Source organism: Rutidosis leptorrhynchoides, chromosome 2 (assembly GCF_046630445.1).
Source record: "Rutidosis leptorrhynchoides isolate AG116_Rl617_1_P2 chromosome 2, CSIRO_AGI_Rlap_v1, whole genome shotgun sequence".
Lineage (NCBI taxonomy): Eukaryota > Viridiplantae > Streptophyta > Magnoliopsida > Asterales > Asteraceae > Rutidosis > Rutidosis leptorrhynchoides.
Genome location: NC_092334.1, coordinates 626,520,810 through 626,543,849, shown reverse-complemented (window position 1 = coordinate 626,543,849; position 23,040 = coordinate 626,520,810).

Here is a 23,040-nt window from a genome sequence, read left to right as displayed (position 1 = left end):
CCAAGAGCATAGAAGAAGTAAACAGATTCCTCTGGCGGTAAAAGAAAAAGAAGAATGACTGCATAGATGGTCAATATAATAACCAGGATCAGAACTGGATTTAGCATTTTCTTAATCTTTTGGAAGTTTGAATTGAGAAAGAAAGTATAGAAGTGGTGAAGATAATGAAACGGAAGAAGCTAATTTATAGCAAAATTCCAAACACATCAATCGAGGCAAATCACCGCATTTAATCAAACAAATCTCAAAATTTCGTAAATACCGGAGAATCAAATCTTATACATTACGAAGATTTCCTTTAATTCCTTGAATTCCGAAAATCAATCGTGACTACGTCAAAAGTTAAGGCGAACATTTAATTTTCTCATTTCACTCTTTTATGATAGCTGTAACGACCCGACCAAAACCGTTATTGACGGCGCCGTTAACTTAGGTCCCGTTGTGTGGTCGTAGTCCCTATATGAGACTCGTTTGACCAAAATTATGTCGCATCATTTGAAAGGTACAAGACTTACAAGTCTAGTTTACAAAACCGTTCGACAACAAGTCTAAGTTTACAAAAGTCATAAAGTATAAATGAAATAACTTGCGACATAATATAAGTTGAAAAACACAGTTGCTATAAATAGCGTAAGTATGTAAACAAAAGTTTGAATCCAAAGGTGCTATCACTAGCGTATGCATGTATGTATGCTTGACTCCAAGCATGAAATCAGAGTGTATGCATGTATGCTTGACCCCAAGCAAGTATGAATGTACGCGGAAGCATGTATCAAATAGCCATGTATGAACCTGAGAAACATATAGAAAACTGTCAACGAAAAACGTTGGTGAAATCATAGGTGTATTAGTAAATGTTATATTTTGAACCACAAGATTTAGTATTTCCATAAATTGATCATCCAAAAGTTGCATTCCAAAAGTTGGTTCGCGAGCACCCAATTATCAAGACTTAACGTTTCCTTCCATAGAACCCCATCACAATAGTGTTAGAACATACACTGTTTCCCGAAAATATATTTCATCCGTAGACGGTAGCGAACCGTCCGTAATGAGGGTTTGTCAAACCCGTATGGCCACACAATATAAGTTCTCGCTTACACCCTGCAAGTGTAACTAATGATAATCGAATTGAGGATTTTTGTTCTAACTCGCTGTGGAATGTTTGTTTTCCTTGTACTTGTGTTCAAAGTATAAAAGCAAGTAGTACAAAATGTAACAAAGTATATGTTTCTCAGCCCACAATTTAAAAGTATAAAAAGTTGTTGAAAAGGTGGGACTATGATCTCACCTCGAGTGCACGAGTATAAAGGTACTTCAACAAGTAAACGTGTGCATGAAAGTTGCTTAGCCTTGACCTAAACAAGTAAGTTATATCAATTAACCGGTTACGACACAAGGTCGGGCGAAATGTGTTCAATTAGTCCTATGGCTCGTTACGACTCGATTAAGTATAGCATGTGAATCACGTTGTCAAGTTTCATACAAGAAACAAGTATAAAAGCATGTTAGAATGATTGTATAAAAGTTTGGTTAAGTTTGACTAAAAGTCAAACTTGGTCAAAGTCAACGAAAAAGTCAACACGTTCGGGTTCGGTCCCGAACTATTTTTCTGAGGTTTTTATTCATATATAAGCATATTAGAACAAGTTTCATGTGAATCGGAGGTCGGTAGCTAGTCAAACATTTCGCGTGAAATGTGACAAAGTGAGCAGAATCTGGCCAGGCGATTCTGCGCGCCGCGCGGGGATGTGGCGCGCCGCGCCACTACCTGGGCAGAGAATTCTGGTCAGTTTTTCAAAGTATGCACGAACCAAACATCAAACATTCACCATTTATGATCCGCAAACAACCAAAATATGTATCTTATATCCTCGGAAAGGTATTTTGACGAGCAATACAACTAACCACATATCATCAAACAAAAACATCATTTACAATAACCGAAAACTCGTCAATTGATCAAGAAAGGTTTATTTTCAAAGTTTCAAGTTCGTAAAACGTATTTTATGATTCGGGAACTTTTAACATACAAATGATATGCCGTTTTGAAGGTAATAACGCATACATTGCAACTAGACGCATATTCCAAGTTTCAATAAACATTTACTACATCAAAATCACTAGCCACGTTATCGTTTCAAAATCAATTTCGACACAAATGAGACTTATGATTCACTAATCAAACGCTAGCATACATCACACCATTTCGAAGCTATTTACGCATACAATTTAACTAGTTAACTAGCATACATTCAAACAAGTGTCTCAACTAGCATTCAACCGCATCAAGTTCCTACCAAAACGATAATCGATTCACCAAAAACACATTTCATGTTATTGAGCTAGTTTTTCATCATCCAACATATCAAAACGAAGCTAAGGAAGTAACTAACACTTTTAACACATACACTTTATCTTATAACATCATTTGAGCAACCAAAACTCAAGATTAAGCTAGACCCATTTGGGTGTTCATGTCATATTTTCAAAACACGAAGAACGAGCATACAAATTACATACACGACATCCCTACGAGCCATAGACACTAACTAACACAATTTCAAGTCAAAAACACGAATTTATAGAAATCTAGAGTTTTAGAAATGTTACCCAAACGAGATGAAGTTGGTATCAAATTGTAGAGGATGAAGAGATGATTCCAAATATGTAATTTGTTTTGTTGCTAGCTCCCTAAACCGAATTTAGATGATGATTTTGTGTTTGAGGTTTTGAGAGAATAAAAATGGAAGTAATGAAATGGGGAGGTTGAAATGAATGGAGGAGGGAGGAGGGTGAAGGTTGACTAGTTGACCTAGTCATCTCTTTGCCCTCTTGGCAAGTTTAGTCCCTCAAGTTTCAAAGCGGGTGCGGGAATTAACCAAACGAATATTTTTAAAACGCAAGTTAACGAGAGATGTTATAATTAAATGACGGAATTATTATGAACGTTAGTCAACGGAAACTACGAAGTTAAATAACGAAATGTATTATTTAAAAGAAAAAGACGGTGTTAAAAATAAATTTAACGGAAAAAGGCGGGATGTTACATTATCCACAACTCAAAAGAAATTTCGTCCCGAAATTTAGTTGGAAGTAGTAGTTGTTGAATCTTCCTCGAGATTTTGTGTTGCCAATTCTACGAATGAGGGAGAAGTACGTTCTAGGGTATTTCAACGAATTTTGACGGTCGGGATCATATGTTGTTTTAAGGTTTGACTTCACGATTTATGGTTTCAACCGGTCCTCCTAGGAAGTGAGGGTTATCGTCGATAGTGAGTTCATCAAAGGAGATAACAAGTTCTCGTTTCGCAAAACACGTCTTTGAGTTGATACATCGAATGTAGGATAAACGGAGACCCAAAATGAGTCGGAAAAGTCTAAACGGCTAGCGACGGGTCCAAAACACCCCAAGAATTTAAAGGATCAAAATACCGCGGATTTAGCTTCCTACGTTTTCCCGAAACGGATTGCACCTTTCCAAGGTGCGACTCTTAACGTGACGCGGTTTCCCACGTGGAATTTGAAATGTTTACGTCTAACATCGGCGTAGCTCTTGGTGATTACGAGTCGCGTAGGGTTTTACCTGAATATGAATAAATTTTCTCGGTTGCTCATGAATAACCTCGGCCCCGGTGAATTGATCATCGTTTACTTGGTTCGATAAAGGAGAATGACGTTTCCGGTCACATGTGGTTTCAAAAGGAGTGACGTTAAAACTCGAATGAAAATCATTGTAGTACGAGGATTCGGTTAAAGGAAAATACTTTTCTCAAGTAAATTTGAAGTTGGTAATACAAATTCGTATTATGGTTTTCAAGACTTAAATCGTATGTTTGTTCGGTCCGTCGGGTTATGGTTGATGTGCGGTACTCATGTCTAAACGTGGTCCCGAGACTTTTTGTGAGGCACTCCAAAATCTAGAAGTGAAACGAGGATCTCGGTCCGAAACGGAGTACATTCCGTATGGTATATTTGGACAAGTTTGTTAGGACAAGTTTCTCAAGAAAATTCGCGTCGCGGAAGATTTATCGGTTTCCAAAAACGTTCGTCGGGGCAAGTTCTTATCGGGTTTTGAAAACGATTGTTAGGACTATCCACCCTCGCGGCGAATACTTGTATGACGTGAAGAGTTGCTCTCCATTGAGAATTTAGAATAAGGACCTCCTGAACCGGAAGTACGAGGGTGATGCAAGAGAAGTTCCCGCCCCGATGTGAGCATAACGAGTAAATTGTAGTTAGTCATTAAGACTGCGCGAGGACGAGCTAGTATACCCGTGTGACATACGGTTGAAGTCGAATGGAATCGGTAATTCATTCGGAAGCATAAATATAATTTGACAATAATTGAAGGTGTGTCCCCGGTATGGTTGTTATAAATATTCTCGGAGTTTTCGGATGTCCAAACCTGAAAAGATGAAGTCATGTACATGGCACATGGTGGTGTTTAGGTTGATCGAGTCTAACCACCATCACGCGTCACTAGAACTTTGGTATGTCTTACCGTAATATAACCACGTTGATCGAGTGTCGTTATATTACGCTAACTCATACTTCCATTCCCACATCACTCTATAGATTCAAGTTCGTGTAATCGCGAAAATCTAAAATGAACAAAATGTAACGACGTCTCAAACGTGACTCGTATTAAATCGAAAGAATTGGTGCAACTCTGAAGATGCGTTCCCCGAGGGAAGTGTATAAATTTATTGTTCACGTCAATGTGGTTCGAGTCAGACAATATTGTATTTAGGTATGAAAAGAGTAACAAGTCATGATAACAAGTAATACGCAACCGTAGCGATAAATGGTGATGACGATACTCACCTAGAGTAGTGATGGTAGTAACACCAAAAAGTAGATAGTAAGAAACACCAGTGGGAAACCGATAGTAAGTTGAAACGGTGGCAAATAACAATCCGGGAGACAGAGTTCCCGAACAAGTGTGACTAATGAAGTCGTCGTCATCCATACGTGTGTGAATCATGAATTTACGTGTGTTACCAAAAAGTGGCGGAATACGAGTTCGTATGATGAAGGTTGGGTACCATTAAAAAGTTTGCCCAAGAATGATTCAAGTATAATGCACAAGTAGTCAAGTAAGTGCTATCTATAGCAAATGTATGTCAGAATGCAAATGCTAACTATCCGGTTGTAGTCTAGACTCACTAATGCGTCCTAACGACTCTGTTAGACACACTAATGCACGTCCTAGTTCCCTACAACCAACGCTCTGATACCACTTGTAACGACCCGACCAAAACCGTTATTGACGGCGCCGTTAACTTAGGTCCCGTTGTGTGGTCGTAGTCCCTATATGAGACTCGTTTGACCAAAATTATGTCGCATCATTTGAAAGGTACAAGACTTACAAGTCTAGTTTACAAAACCGTTCGACAACAAGTCTAAGTTTACAAAAGTCATAAAGTATAAATGAAATAACTTGCGACATAATATAAGTTGAAAAACACAGTTGCTATAAATAGCGTAAGTATGTAAACAAAAGTTTGAATCCAAAGGTGCTATCACTAGCGTATGCATGTATGTATGCTTGACTCCAAGCATGAAATCAGAGTGTATGCATGTATGCTTGACCCCAAGCAAGTATGAATGTACGCGGAAGCATGTATCAAATAGCCATGTATGAACCTGAGAAACATATAGAAAACTGTCAACGAAAAACGTTGGTGAAATCATAGGTGTATTAGTAAATGTTATATTTTGAACCACAAGATTTAGTATTTCCATAAATTGATCATCCAAAAGTTGCATTCCAAAAGTTGGTTCGCGAGCACCCAATTATCAAGACTTAACGTTTCCTTCCATAGAACCCCATCACAATAGTGTTAGAACATACACTGTTTCCCGAAAATATATTTCATCCGTAGACGGTAGCGAACCGTCCGTAATGAGGGTTTGTCAAACCCGTATGGCCACACAATATAAGTTCTCGCTTACACCCTGCAAGTGTAACTAATGATAATCGAATTGAGGATTTTTGTTCTAACTCGCTGTGGAATGTTTGTTTTCCTTGTACTTGTGTTCAAAGTATAAAAGCAAGTAGTACAAAATGTAACAAAGTATATGTTTCTCAGCCCACAATTTAAAAGTATAAAAAGTTGTTGAAAAGGTGGGACTATGATCTCACCTCGAGTGCACGAGTATAAAGGTACTTCAACAAGTAAACGTGTGCATGAAAGTTGCTTAGCCTTGACCTAAACAAGTAAGTTATATCAATTAACCGGTTACGACACAAGGTCGGGCGAAATGTGTTCAATTAGTCCTATGGCTCGTTACGACTCGATTAAGTATAGCATGTGAATCACGTTGTCAAGTTTCATACAAGAAACAAGTATAAAAGCATGTTAGAATGATTGTATAAAAGTTTGGTTAAGTTTGACTAAAAGTCAAACTTGGTCAAAGTCAACGAAAAAGTCAACACGTTCGGGTTCGGTCCCGAACTATTTTTCTGAGGTTTTTATTCATATATAAGCATATTAGAACAAGTTTCATGTGAATCGGAGGTCGGTAGCTAGTCAAACATTTCGCGTGAAATGTGACAAAGTGAGCAGAATCTGGCCAGGCGATTCTGCGCGCCGCGCGGGGATGTGGCGCGCCGCGCCACTACCTGGGCAGAGAATTCTGGTCAGTTTTTCAAAGTATGCACGAACCAAACATCAAACATTCACCATTTATGATCCGCAAACAACCAAAATATGTATCTTATATCCTCGGAAAGGTATTTTGACGAGCAATACAACTAACCACATATCATCAAACAAAAACATCATTTACAATAACCGAAAACTCGTCAATTGATCAAGAAAGGTTTATTTTCAAAGTTTCAAGTTCGTAAAACGTATTTTATGATTCGGGAACTTTTAACATACAAATGATATGCCGTTTTGAAGGTAATAACGCATACATTGCAACTAGACGCATATTCCAAGTTTCAATAAACATTTACTACATCAAAATCACTAGCCACGTTATCGTTTCAAAATCAATTTCGACACAAATGAGACTTATGATTCACTAATCAAACGCTAGCATACATCACACCATTTCGAAGCTATTTACGCATACAATTTAACTAGTTAACTAGCATACATTCAAACAAGTGTCTCAACTAGCATTCAACCGCATCAAGTTCCTACCAAAACGATAATCGATTCACCAAAAACACATTTCATGTTATTGAGCTAGTTTTTCATCATCCAACATATCAAAACGAAGCTAAGGAAGTAACTAACACTTTTAACACATACACTTTATCTTATAACATCATTTGAGCAACCAAAACTCAAGATTAAGCTAGACCCATTTGGGTGTTCATGTCATATTTTCAAAACACGAAGAACGAGCATACAAATTACATACACGACATCCCTACGAGCCATAGACACTAACTAACACAATTTCAAGTCAAAAACACGAATTTATAGAAATCTAGAGTTTTAGAAATGTTACCCAAACGAGATGAAGTTGGTATCAAATTGTAGAGGATGAAGAGATGATTCCAAATATGTAATTTGTTTTGTTGCTAGCTCCCTAAACCGAATTTAGATGATGATTTTGTGTTTGAGGTTTTGAGAGAATAAAAATGGAAGTAATGAAATGGGGAGGTTGAAATGAATGGAGGAGGGAGGAGGGTGAAGGTTGACTAGTTGACCTAGTCATCTCTTTGCCCTCTTGGCAAGTTTAGTCCCTCAAGTTTCAAAGCGGGTGCGGGAATTAACCAAACGAATATTTTTAAAACGCAAGTTAACGAGAGATGTTATAATTAAATGACGGAATTATTATGAACGTTAGTCAACGGAAACTACGAAGTTAAATAACGAAATGTATTATTTAAAAGAAAAAGACGGTGTTAAAAATAAATTTAACGGAAAAAGGCGGGATGTTACAATAGCTTCGTTTATACTCTTCCTATAAACGAATCGTTTTATCCATATTATTCAATAGTGATAAAACTTTATTTTTCAACTTATATTCATCATTAAAATATTCTTGTTGTAAACAATGAAGATCTCTATCAAATTTCATGACTGTGATTTTCACGAACTCCTCTCTGTTTGTCTGCCCTAATATTGTGGCATAAAATGCTCAAGGTTTTAAATGAGCTCAATACCATTCATAACACATTTCATGTATCCAATTTACTGAAATGACTTGTATAACATCATCATTTTGAATGATCTTCGCATTAATGATAAAATGCACTTCGTTGAAGAACCTATAGAAATCATGGAAGGAGAGGTCAAACAAACGCGTAAAAGCAACATACCTATCATTAAAGTCTGTTGGAATTCGCGTAGAGGCCCCGAATATACTTGGGAACGCAAAGACCATATGAAACGGAAATATCCCCATCTCTTCTCAACTGCTGATGCATCCGAGAAGTCTACCTAAAACTTCGGGACGAAGTTTTTATTAACGGGGAGGTACTATAACAACCCTCATTTTTTGACTTCTGAAATTACTGAAATGACCCCAGAGTTTACTGTCTGACTATACGTATTAATTATTTAAGGGTTGTTATATACACAATCAATTTAACGTTGACCAAATAATAAACTTTTATTCGACACTCACTGCTAATTAAAATTTATGCATTTCAATAATATTATTTATAACTATTAATCTATAAGTAATAAATAAAAAGTGACATTTATATAAATAATAAAACAATTGGGAACTAAATAAAAATAAATACAAGTCATGAATTAGTAAAAAGAAAATAATACTTATCATGTAGTAAATGTAAAAATAATAATAAACATAATAATAATAATAGTAATAATAATGAGACTAAAGAATCTTAAACAATTACATCCTTATGTTGACTAAAAATAAAGTATAAACTAGTACATCCTTATGTTGACTAATTATAAACTAGTACCACCTTTTGTTGACTAAAAATTATAAAACAAAATAAAATCATTAATTAGAACATCCTTATGTTGACTAACACTCTAATACTTGCACTATATAAACACTCCTAGACTCCTAGTTTCTCATTCACAAATCACACCAAAATCCTCTCTCAAAAACAATCTCTCCCTCTCCCTCTCTTGTGGTATTCGGATCTTCAAGCTTGTTCTTCGTGTTCTTCAAGAATCTTCAAGGAGTTCTTCAAGATTTTTAAGGCTTTGATCTTCCATCTTCATCGTGTTCATCTTTTCTTTGTTAATTATCTTGAATCTTCAAAGGTATAACATAAACCCTAAACTATTTACATAAACTTTAATCTTTGTTAATTCATATTCATATTATAAACTTGTTATTCATAAGTATATACATAAACACTCCTAGATTTATATATACATATATACATGTAAAAAAATAAAAAATATTTTTATGTATATATACGAATTATATATACATATACATATTAAAACCTTAAACCCTAATACTACTTATACTAGTACTTAACATGTATACACTATTACTATTACTAGCACCTATAACCTACTACTTATATTGTAATACAAAAACATTTTGGGATATGTATTAGAGATGTATAGATCTTCGAACTTTCTTGACGAATGGTTTCTACGAGATTCTAGGCAGAGGGTTTGGATTTCCGATTTAAAGGGTCCTATGGCTCAAGCCCCTAGATCTAAATTAGCCATTCGAAGGGAAAGGGGTGATTGGAAGCTTATCTAATACGGCAAGTATCCTAAAATGAAAAATACTCATAAAAGTAGAAACTCTCTAGTCATAGAAACTTAGTAAAATAAGAAACTTTCTAAAAATGAAAACTTTATAAAAATAGTAACTTACTAGGAATAGAAACTTAGTAAACAAACTATACTTAAACACATACTTAAACTTAAACATGGGCAAAACACTTAACTACTCTTAAATGTCAATAGGTTGACTTTCCTGCTCACTCGTTCAACTCTTTATTCTGAGGAATAACTCTCTCTCTACTTACTAAGGTGACTTTCATAGCCCCACTCTTATTGCTATAGCACTTTTTATACTTACTGGGGTGAGACACATGCTGCTTTTATACTTTAAACAGCTTAGACACAAGTACGAACCTAAACTGTACTATGACTAGCTTATGCTACTAAGACCCCACAGTGATATTTTTTAATTGCTTTCAGGATAAGGCATTCTTAATTATTGGGGGTAGGCCTATCGGGAGTAACGTCCCCGATACATTTGACCGTGATGTCTTTGTATTACTTAATAATGATTTAAACATGGTGATAAGGTACTGCCAACTTATCTTCGGGGCAACAAAACAAACGTTTAGTCTAAAATATCACGAATCAGTACTACTTTTTGATCTGCGAGATCTACTTTTTAATCCTGCAGGAGATCAACTTTACAACTAAATCTTGTGGTCTAAAAACAACGATAACTACTTTTGTTAAACCTATGAACTTCACTCAACCTTTTTGGTTGACACTTTAGCATGTTTTGTCTCAGGTGCTGTTTGATTCAAGCTTTCTTATCTACTACTTATGTGATGCTACTTGGACTTAGGATCAAGAGATATCGCATTTATTACTTCTGCATATGAACAATTACTTTATCGTTATTTCCATTATTGTAACGACATTTCATTTTCCGCTGCGTACTCAATAAAGTTAAATTTTCTCATTTAGTATTGTTCTCGTATTATAATATGTTGGTTTATTTGATATTAGTAACGTTTCTTCCAGACCCTATTGGGAGGACGTTACAGCGGGCCCCCCTTACCACTACATAAAACTGCCCATGGTTTGTACAAATCGTAGATGTACGTCTCACTTTATTGATTAAGTATTTGAGTCTTTTATCTCGATAAGACGAAAACTAAAACAAAAAATGATGAATAGTTACTTTCACACTTATTACAAATCAATTATATAACTATTTTGGGTTCTTCCTCGACAAAACGAAAAATAAAACAAAAAAAATGATAAACAGTTACTTTCTCAATAATTAGCTATGCAATTAATGTCAATTAAGGGTGAAGAACTGGCGAAAAGCCAGGTCGCCTAACTAGTTTGTAACTAATTTGAAAGTAATCAAAAGATCAAAGATAGTAAACACTGTTCAGTACTATTATACATTTGGATTTATTTTTAGTAATACTAGTAACTAGTAATAAGTAATAAATAATTTAATTTGGGTTTTTTGCATCATAAAAGTGTATAACTAACTCATCCGGCTCATCTAGACATCCATTTGTATCGTCAATTGTATACAATTTATATTTAAACATACAAGCACGTTTTAATAAATCGATCTTACATAGTCCTCGAAACTTAATTAGGATTACCAATCCTAATAGGTCATTCAAAACACATGCAAATTAATCCAATTATGTTAAGAAAACGTGATTAAATATTGACCTCAAAATCAATGAAAGCATATTGGGTTATGTGGATGAGGATCACATAAAGGAATACGTAGTACTATTTTGAATTTAAATGGAAATTTCATCACATGGAGTTGGATTTCGGGTTCACAAGCTAAATATTCAGGCATAATTTGTGTGGCCAATAGGCAATTTACTATAATTGGTGAAACATAGAATGCACAAGTGTCTTCGAATTGTTTCCCTAGCTATATTTGAGAGACCAATGGGATTCTTTTACTTGGTTGATCTATCGATCTCATGAATATAAACAATTTTAAAGATGTGATTAGTCGGAACTAGGATTTTTTTACCGGGAACAAATTTTTTTTTAAGACCGTAGCAATTTTTCTGGACAAAATATGGAGGTTTTTAGACAAATTATGAAGGTTTTTGGGCAAAATTTGAAGGTTTTGGAGCAAAAGTTGGAGAATTGTGGGCAAAATTTAAAGGTTTTGGGGTAAAATATGTAGGTTTTAGGGAAAAAAAAAAAAAAATTCCCACCCGAGGCAAAGTCGAAAAACTCAAAATTTTTAAACTAGAAAAAAAAAATCCACTGAGCGCCCCCTTGCCCCCAAGTAGTTTCGCCCCTGAGTGGGTGGAAATTTATATTATTTTAATATGGTTTTTTAAGTACGTTTTTGAGTCTATATTGATCTGTTGTGTGCCTCAACGTATCGATCAGTTTTGGTTTATCATGTGTGTTACATAATATCACTTTTATTTGTTTTCCAATTCTTTAATTTTCGCCCAAAACATAAGTGGAGGATGTAGTGTAAACCACACCCACGCGACTCTAGGATCGCTTTTAATCCAGTATCATGTACAACATATAAGCTCAGGAGTTTCATAGTACTCTAAAACCAATTGTGATATATGGAGGTTCACTTGAGCTTATAAACATATATTTCTTTCTTTCATTTTTCGATGTTGACATAATTAACCGATTAGCTCCAACAACTATATACAGATTTAAATACATATATTTACACTATACCAATATTCTAAAAGACGATGTTCTCTGTACCGTTCAATTTATCCTGATTTTTTTTTGGCAAAATATATATATATATATATATATATATATATATATATATATATATATATATATATATATATATATATATATATATATATATATAAGATCGAATGATCGGTGGATACAATGGGCAGATCTTGATGATCAGTATTGAAAGTACATGGTCACACACGACCACGATTAATTGACATACACATTGTGCGTCCTAAACAAGCCGGACGAAATTGAAACAACGAATGATAATACAAACAACCAGCACGACCTATCAAAACCTAGAACATACATATAACCCCGACTCGTATTCAACCTCACACCTGTTAAACCAGTAAACCGCTCAAGCTCAACCAATACCGATCACCGGGCAACCCAAGAACACCTAACGCGAGGCCTGCAAACCAAAGAACCCTCTGGTATCCGAACCCCAAGCCCACTCCGAAAAAAACCAGAAGAACTTTGAGCAGATCGAGTAAGTACAAATCGCCGTTCGGGCAGACAAAACGACCCCGAGAGAAAACACCAACTCACATCAATTTTCCGAGGTCAACAAAGGACCACGCCGGCAACGACACCGAGCCCACCCGAATAGGCTCGGCGACGGGACAGATGGAATGAACGAACCAGACGAGCAATAACCAATCAAAACAACCGCAAAATCGAACCGGTAGAAATCGAGTCACCCCACCAAATTTTCTAAGGACGATTAACACACCCCCGGGACCCAAGAGACAGCAAAACAGAGGTCAGCTGCCGCCGGATGCCACCAGCAGCAACCGAAGACAACCACCACAGCCGACCACCATAGACCGCCGCCAGCAACAACCAAAGTCCGACAACCACTGCTAGCAACAACCACGCCGCCAGCAGCAACCACCAGGCCTCTAACGCCGCCGGCGACAGAACCACCACCGAGAAACCAGCTGGGCATCACACAAACACACGTAACGCTGACACCAACCCCAACGGCCACCAAACCCCCACCCACCGAAGCCAACCAAGAGGGAAGTAGAGTTCCAAGGGAACTCGCCGCCTACAACCACCAAGATGGAACTCGCCAGCGAGGGACAGATGACGTCGTCCAACGACCGGAATCCACCTAAAAACCCCAAAAACACTCGCAACACCCATCACATTTATGCTTTTATTGTGGTTTATGTTAAACATTAGTGATTTTTATCAAAGTAAATAATCATCTATTAGAAAAAAAAAATTACCAAACATCATTCAAATTGTATAGGACGCTATTGAATTTTGATCTTAGAATCGTCACTGGTTGAGCCTTCTCTTTTACGTGTTCATCTCACGCAGTTGCATAACCCGCCCCTAACTGATGCCCAGGAAAAAAACTCGGCCAATTCGAGGGCATGAGCGGTAAAACTCCCCTCCCCCACTGCCCCCGCAACAGAATGTGAGGAAGACACTCTTGGGTGGAATTCAAGGGTAAATTGGCAAACTTGTGTGCAATGCTGCATCCCATGAGAGTCGAACTCTCGACCTCTCGCTAAGAGAGGCAAACCATTAGCACATGAGTTACAACACAAGGTTATGAGACTAGTTAATTTATTTGAAAAATTTTTATGTACCCTTTTTTAAATGTAAAAACTCTTTAAAATTTTTTTTGTTTTAAAAATATTTGGCTACATATACTTTGCTTCTGAACTTTTTTTAAATATTGATTTTACATTTTTTGTAGTATTTGTTGATCGTTTCACATTTCTCTTTTGTTAATAAAAAACAATCATACCGAAAAAAATTCAAACACCTATGTCACACCATATAATTTATAAAATAAAATATTTTTTAACCATGTGTTTGGTTACTGGTCGTATTTTTATTATTTATTTTAAGATTGTTACATTTAAAAATTAACTAGATTTGTGGTCCGCGCTTTGCAGCGGATTAGTGTCATTTTAACGCTACTATATCGTTAGACAGTTTTCGGCCTGAAAGTCATCAAAATGTTGTCCACTCTTTTCAGACCATTTAAGCAATGGCCGGCAACTGTTATGGTAATATTCTACTATATAAAAAATAAGTAAACAACTTGATATATATGTTACAGTCTAAAATGGCGTGTGTGAGAGAGAGTGAGAGGAGAGAGAAAGTGAGAGATGTGAGGTTCTCAGACTATGGGGGTGGCACAAAGACGGCAGTTCGGTACAATGGCAGGTTCCAAGATCGGTTAACAACACTATTCGGGATCCACTTGACATCCTTCATGTTTTTCAACTTCCCGGAAAGTTGGAACGTGGCGGATTTGTGGAATACTTTTAAACCATATTGAGATCTTCGTGACAACTACCTTGCTAGGAAGAGATTGAAAGGCGGCGAGAGGTTTGGGTTTGCTAGGTTTGCTAATGTGATAAACAAAGACAGACTACTTTCTGCATTGGAGCACTTAAAGTTTGATGATAAACAAATTAAGATCTTCAATGCGAAAGAAAGAGATGGAGAACCTAAAGGAACATCTAAACCAGGCCCGTCTGTTTTCAATTTTCACTCTAAATACACCAACGATCGTAAATACAGTGAGATTGCTAAGGGTCCAGTTGAAGATCTTAGATCGAAAATCAAAGGTCCTGGAGAAGATCTTAGGTCATTCCTTATGAAGAAGAAGAAAGAAGATGGTGCGATAGTAACCAGAACAACATACAATCGGACTCTATGAAATTCATCGATGGCAGGACCATCAATCTCAAAGGTCAACAATTAAACAAAGGGATTATTGATTCTACAATTGTCTGCGAATTAAAAACCTTAGAGCTTCTTTATCAGTTAGAAGATCTATGTTTAGCCGAAGGCATGAACATCTTCAACCTTAAGTATATTGGGGGTCTAGATGTTGCAATAATTTGTGAATCTGGCATCATGATTGTGATGACCCGGAAATTTTCGACCAAATTTAAACTTAATCTTATATGATTTCGATACGATAAGCAAAGCCTGTTAAACTGAATCTCAAAATTCTTGAACTATTCAATTACCTTTCGTTTATTCACGATGATGCACGAATAATTATATGTAAATAGATACATATACTATAACTTGAAAACGTAACTAAGTGTTAGGTATATGATACTGTGCATTAATCTTATTTGATTGATTACCTGATTGATATATTTAACTACAGAGTTAAAAGATTATGCCAAACGATTCAAGTAAAAGACATTTACTGAGTCTCTTAAGGATTATGATATCATTACGGGTCTCTGTTGAGAGGTCCACGTTGATTTGAGAAATCATTCATTTTTAACGGTATTCGGAACAAATGATAAAGTGTTTGTTTAAATAACGTAACTTGGACACATACAATAATAAGGAATATTAACTGTTGGAATTAGATATATGAATAACCTGTGTTATGTATTTTAAAAACGTGTTTATTAAATATTGAATATATATATTTAAATATAATATTAACTTGGTCATAAAACAATCTGTTATTATATATATAATAACAAATAACGAGACGATGATTTATAGAAGTAAATGACCAAAATACTCGAAAGTTTAAGATATACTTTGAGTGGTATAGTTTAGGAATAATTTAAGACTATATTTTGACAAAGGTACGAGTCGCGAAACGTAATGTACAAGTTTTCTCAACGTACGAAGGGACACTCGAAAAACTGGAACCGGGACATAAGTCGAGTGATGACGTACAACTTATCGGAACAAAAATTACAAGTCAACTATGCATGTGAATTTAATATAATATATAATTAATTATTTAAATTAAATATAGTATATATATTATATTAAATTATGTCGACAAACAAAATTACAAAAAATATGTGAGCTGGATCTGACGGCCATGCGATCGCATGGCAAATAGGCATAAAACTCATGCGATCGCATGGGCATCAGAATCAGGCCACACCTATAAAAGCTCGAGCATTTTGGTCTCTGTCTTACACACATATATATCATACTCCATATTTATATTATTATTATTATTATTATTATTATTATTATTATTATTATTATTATTATTATTATTATTATTATTATTATTATTATTATTATTATTATTATTATTATTATTATTATTATTATTATTATTATTATTATTATTATTATTATTTTTATTATTATTATTATTATTATTATTAAGATTAATATTATTATTAATCTTATTATTATTAATATTATTAATTAGTATTATACATAAAATACTACGACGAGGTTATGAGTGTGTCACTTTCAAAATGGTTTTAAGAGCAGGATAGAGCTAAGGAAATTATGGGTTATTACTAAGGAGGTTATGGGTATTGTTCGAGGGTTATGCTCGTAAAGTCAAACCTAGTAATTATCATCTCCGTTACATCTACGTACTGTCCTACAATATTAAGTCTCAATATTGATACGTAAGCACTCATATTTTATCTTTTATATATTAATAGTGTATCCATGTCTAGTGCTCGAATATATATTTATACATGCTTGTATGCTAAATTTCGTAGTTAAACAGTTTATAATGAATCACGAATTAAATACATATATTACTGGTAAAAGGTATATGATATACATGTTTTTGGAAAGCTGGCGAAAAATCAATAATTTTTCATTTAGATATCGAATAGTTTCGATGAACGGATTAAAAGATATGATCAACTGAATTAAGATTAACGTTAATTGAAATTGCTTTTGAATTTAGAATTAAGATTTAAACAACTTGTTTACGAAATTGATAAATTGGATTTTTGAACATTACCAACCGAGTAAATGAATCCTTATATAAGGTACGTCTCGTTTTGTTAAACAACTGTCAAAATTGACTTTTTGAAACGACTTTGGATAACTTTTGTATGTCGATATCGAGCATTAGGATTGTGATACACTATGACCTGACCTAGCTTGATAGACATTTATTGACCAACATATGTTCTCTAGGTTGAGATCTACGGTTATTTGGTAATCCGAGTTTCGGTCACATTTTGGTGAACGACTTTATATGCTGCTAAGGTGAGTTTCATATGCTCCCTTTTTAATTGCTTTTGCAATCTATATTTTTGGGCTGAGAATACATGCACTTTATTTTAAACGCAATGGACACAAGTACATACTAAATTCTACACCGAGTTTGAACCGAAAATCCCTTAGCTTTGGTAACTAGTAACTGCCGGTTATAAGAACTGGTGGGCGCGAGTAGTTATATATGGATCCATAGGGCTTGACATCCCCGTCTGTTCCAGGTATAGAAAACTCTAACCTGAACTATAAAACAGACGTATGCTATTTGAGGTTAGTACACGTTGGATAGCGTGTATTGTACATGTTGGTTGCATGTTAAACAAGGGTACTTATTAAAACGTTAAAGTTTAGTTACCAGGGTGCTCTGTTATGTAGAATCTATTGATAAACGTTTCTTGATGAAACAACTGAAATCTTGTTATCCACTTTTATATGCAGATTATGCGAAACACTAAAACTATGAACTCACCAACCTTTGTGTTGACACTTGTTAGCATGTTTATTCTCAGGTTCCCTAGGAGTCTTCCGTTGTTTGATTATATGTTAGACAAGCTATGTGCATGGAGTCTTACATGGCATATTTTTCAAGGAAACGTTGCATTCACCAAATCATCACCATGTATCTTATTTTGACTGCATTGTCAACTGAAGTACTATTGTAAACTATTATTTATGGTGATTGTCTATATGTAGAAATCATCAGATGTCGAAAACCTTTGATTTAAATATTCATTTATGGTATGCCTTTTCAAAAGAATGCAATGTTTACAAAACGTATCATATAGAGGTCAAATACCTCGCAATGAAATCGATGAATGACGTGTTCGTCCATATGGATTTGGAGTGATCGTCACAGTTGGTATCTGAGCTTGAGGTCATAGGGAACCAGAATTTGCATTAGTGTGTTTAACTGGTAATTGTTATGATGCATTAGTGAGTCTGGACTATGACTGTATCTATTTTTACCGAATTTTACTTACCATTTATCGTCGGAAATTACTTGCTTATCATTCCTAAGTCTAGACACGTCTTAATACATTTACTGCATAGATAGTTTACCGACAAAATTCATATCTTAGCATATCTGTTACTGTAAACTTTTCCTGACATTTTTCGAAAATTTCTCCGTAATTTACGGGATTTTGGTATTATAAATACATATGTAAATTATGTATTGAAGAGTATCAATCTAAATTCTATAATCTATCTTATATCAAAAATCAATTCCCTGATTATACAAGATGGATCACGTATCTAGTTCAAATTCCTTAAATTCCAACAGCTATTCCGATATGGATATTCACCTGAACTCCGAAGACAGTGTAACCGAAATGGATCAACCAATCAGCCATCATCTATTCTGGTTGAATTAGGGATGGGTTCGTAGCCTCCTCAATCATTGGAGACAAGAAGAAGGTGATCCCTTCCATCCACCACATTGCCCTCTTGGCGAAGAACCTGAAGCACTTATCGGCGAACTTGTTCGTAATACCATTTTCTCTCTCATTTCCAGAGTATCTAGTCATGATTATATACTATCTCACATTCTAAATATTATTCGTCTACTCGTCCGAATCGACAATCATCCCGGTGTAGTAGAAGAAGTCAATGAGCTTCGTGCTCGAGTGGTGACTTTAGAGAATATGGTACAAAGGTTACAAGCACCAGCAGCATCACCGGCATCAACAGTACCACCGATAACAACACCAACAGTACCATTACCACCACCAACAACATCCGCATTGCAAACCTCAACTTCACAATCTGTCCCACGAGCATCAACGTCATACGCACCGTAGTTACCAAGAAATACCAGCAACAATAACCGATGAAGTATTAACTCATTTCCCCTGAAGAAATTTTATGTATATATAATATATATGAATTTTGAAATCAAAATAAATCTTTTCGTACTAAGCTATTACGTGTGAATCTTAACTGGTAGGTACTACTCGGTTAGTTCATATTACTAATATGCAATGATGTACATCCTTCCTTAACAACTTAACCATTGTTAACTACAATCTCTGTTTCAACTTAATGAATTCCATTTCATAATAAACCAAGTGTATTATTCAATTACATAATTGATTTTACATTTTCATTTTCGATGTACTCAAAACTTTTCAGAAAACATCATTTTTACCTTGCGAAGTTAGCAAGAGTTCCATAAGCACCAACATGATTCACTGAGGAAATATCAATAAAACTGAATAACAAAGTATTGATTACATTAGTAAAATACTCCATGAAGATTTTGAAATCTTTAATGTTTTAGAGATTATTCATTTCTAATCCAGCCAAAAATTAAATGAGCTTAATATGATATTAACTCATTAAATCTGTGTTACATCTGAAGAAAATATACATACATATATTTTCATAAAGACGGTAATAAAAATTCTTTTGTACAAAGTATTAATTGTGAAATCTTTAACGGGTAGGTAATACCCGGGAAAAATATAAGTTCGCAATTAATATGTTACACTGTACATTCTTCAACTTTGATTCAAAAATTATTAACAATGCTCACAACGATATACAATCGTTTTCATACAAATTCAATTACATATTCTGATATTGACGGATCAGAATCCAAGTCATAACTCTGAACCGGTGACATCATTCTTAGATCTCTACATCTTTCAAAGCTATACTTTGACTTCAAAACTATGCAAGATCCTTTAACATTGTTTTTATCGAAAATAATCTTGCAATCCCTTTTCAAAGTATTCAGTTTTACCACACTTCCAACCAGTTGATATTGCTCTAAACATACATATTATTCGACGCAATATCAGTCATATTTCGTCAGCTTTTATCATTTAAAAAGACATTCAACGTATAATATTCAAGAAAAACGACAAAAGTGGACAAGAGCTTGAAGTTTGAAGAAACGATGATAAAACGATAGTTTTAACCAAATTTATATCAAGAAACGTTTATCCGAATGAAAGTACAAGATAGATGAAGAAAAGAGTTCAAATGGAAAGTGCCAAGTCAGTACACGTCAATACGGGATCAACGAAGAACAAACGAAAAAGAAAAATAAAGGAAACTGTCATTAACACATACGCGAATCGTGTAGGTCTACACGAAACGCGTAGTAATTTGTTCTTACGCGAATCGTGTAGCCATACACGAAACGCGTAGTATTAGGCAGAACATAATCATTGATTCAGATAAGGGCGGCTGGCTTTTGAGTTTTAAAACAATTCTTTTGTTGAATTGTGATACAGCAAGGAACCAATTAAGCTCAACTACTCCCTTCTATTCATGTTAAATACGGAGTATGTACAGAGAGGGAGAAGACACAGGACACATATCAATTACTATACAAAAATTGTTACTTTAGTTACTTTATATTTTTCAAGTACTCCGTATAATTTAGTTCCATATTATAGTTGAAGAATTAAGATAGTTTCAAATATTAAGGGTGTTATTGTACGCGTGAAAAGGGTGTTATTATTGTAATTTTCTACCTTTTGAAGTTAATGAAAGTGAAGAATTTTTAGTAAGTTTACTCTGTTAAAATTATCATTGTTATTATGTTTGCATATTTATATTTTTATGTTTACCTTAGTGTAATGAATAGCTAAATTTCCATAGTGTTTGCTTAGATGTAGAGCCCCTAGTGAAATGGATTGTTATCATTTGTAAAAGTTAAAATGTAACTTTAGTATTTTTAATATTGAGCCTAGTTAAAAGAACCATTATTATGTAATTAGGTATTTAACCCTTGCCACTTAATTTATTAAATTTAAATAACGAAAGTTGTTTTTATTTACATAAATTAAGCTTCAACATTAAAAATGATCTAGACGAATTTATGGATAAGTTATTAACACCAATTTAGAAATAAACTTTGGTGGTTTGGGTAATATCAATAATTATATGATAGTGAAATTGTAAAAAGGGAAACCGTTACGATTTGGGTATTGGCGAAAGTCAAAACTAGGCTAGGTCTCAATTTAAATACTAAGGAAATAGTAGCTATCTAAAAAGAATCCGATGAAAATTAGATTTATTTTAGTTAGTTGTAACCTTATATTTATTCGAAAGAAAAATATAAAGTTTATTACTAAAACATTTTAAATAGGGCGTAAACTTAAAACAATCCATGGACCTAGGGGTGACACATTTAAGTAAACACTCCCATTTATCCCATTTATATTTATTATAAAAGTATTATTATTATTATTTAGGAATTATTATTATAAAATATAAAAGATTACATAAAAATACTTAAAATTCGTACTAGACTGTTTGTCACATCGTATAAGTCATACGCGAAACGTGTATGATTACACGAAACGCGTACGCCTGTTTATCAAACTGTACAATCAGATCTACACAATTCGTGTAAGGTTTAAGATATACGCGATACGCGTATAAATATGCGAAACGCGTAGACAGTAATCCGGCTACAGTACCAGTAGGGTTAAAATTAGGGTTTTAATTATTTAATTAGTTTAAAATTAGGGTTTTAGTTATTTTACTATTATATTTAGGTTATTACTATATAATTTATATTAGTTCTTATAAAATACTTTAATACATGTTAAATCCTAATAATTAGTGTTAATTATAATACTTTATAATTAGAAATTAGTTTACAATTAGTTAATCATTTTAATTCCTTTTAATTTGTATTAATCTTTTTAAACATGTCATTTAGTTAATTTAAATAAGTTTATATTATAATTGCTCAAAACAAAATTCTAAACATATAGTTTTATTAAAAGTTACTATTTTACTAATTACCATTTAGTAATATAATTAATGCATCATAATTAGTATAATTTCATTTAGTTCCTTTTTAAGTTAATTATTGTAATCTTGTAATTTTATTTAGTAAATTAATTTAAGTTATTTTCTTTTACTGTTATTTTATAAATTCCTAATCCAAAACCCCCTTTAATTAAGTTTGACATCAAAGACTATTAAAAACCATTAAACACTCCATCTCCCTGTGGAACGAATCGGATTTACCGACAAACTAAACTACACGGATAGGACTAGTTGCCTATATATGTGTGAAATCAACCTGAATTCAATAAAATACCACATATACAATAAATCAGTTCGTGTAACAAAACAACTCAAATCCGTTCAAAATAAAGGTTACGTTTCACTTTCATCAACTTTTTGGCGCCGCTGCCGGGGAAGCGTGTCATCTACCTGTTGAAGTTGAACACAAGGCATACTGGGCTATGAGAGAATGTAATACTGACCTTGTACAAGCCGGAGAAAATAGGTTATTACAACTTAACGAACTAGATGAATTAAGATTACAAGCCTACGAAAATTCTAAAACATATAAAGAAAAAACTAAAGTATGGCACGATGCACGATTAAAAAAGAAAGAATTTGAACAAGGGGATAAAGTATTGGTATTCCAATCACGTTTCAAGTTTTCACCTGGTAAACTTAGATCCCGATGGACTGGGCCATATATAATAAAACAGGTTTTTTCATCTGGATATGCAGAGTTGTATGGTAAAGACGGTGGAACTTTCAAAGTGAACGGACACAGACTCAAGTTATACTTTGAAGAAATCAATACTACGGAAAGAGCGAAATCACCTTCTACCCTAAGGACAAATAAATTCAGGGTAACTCTAAGGTTTTAAACTCCATTCTCGATTTTTATTCTTATCTTTAAGAGTGG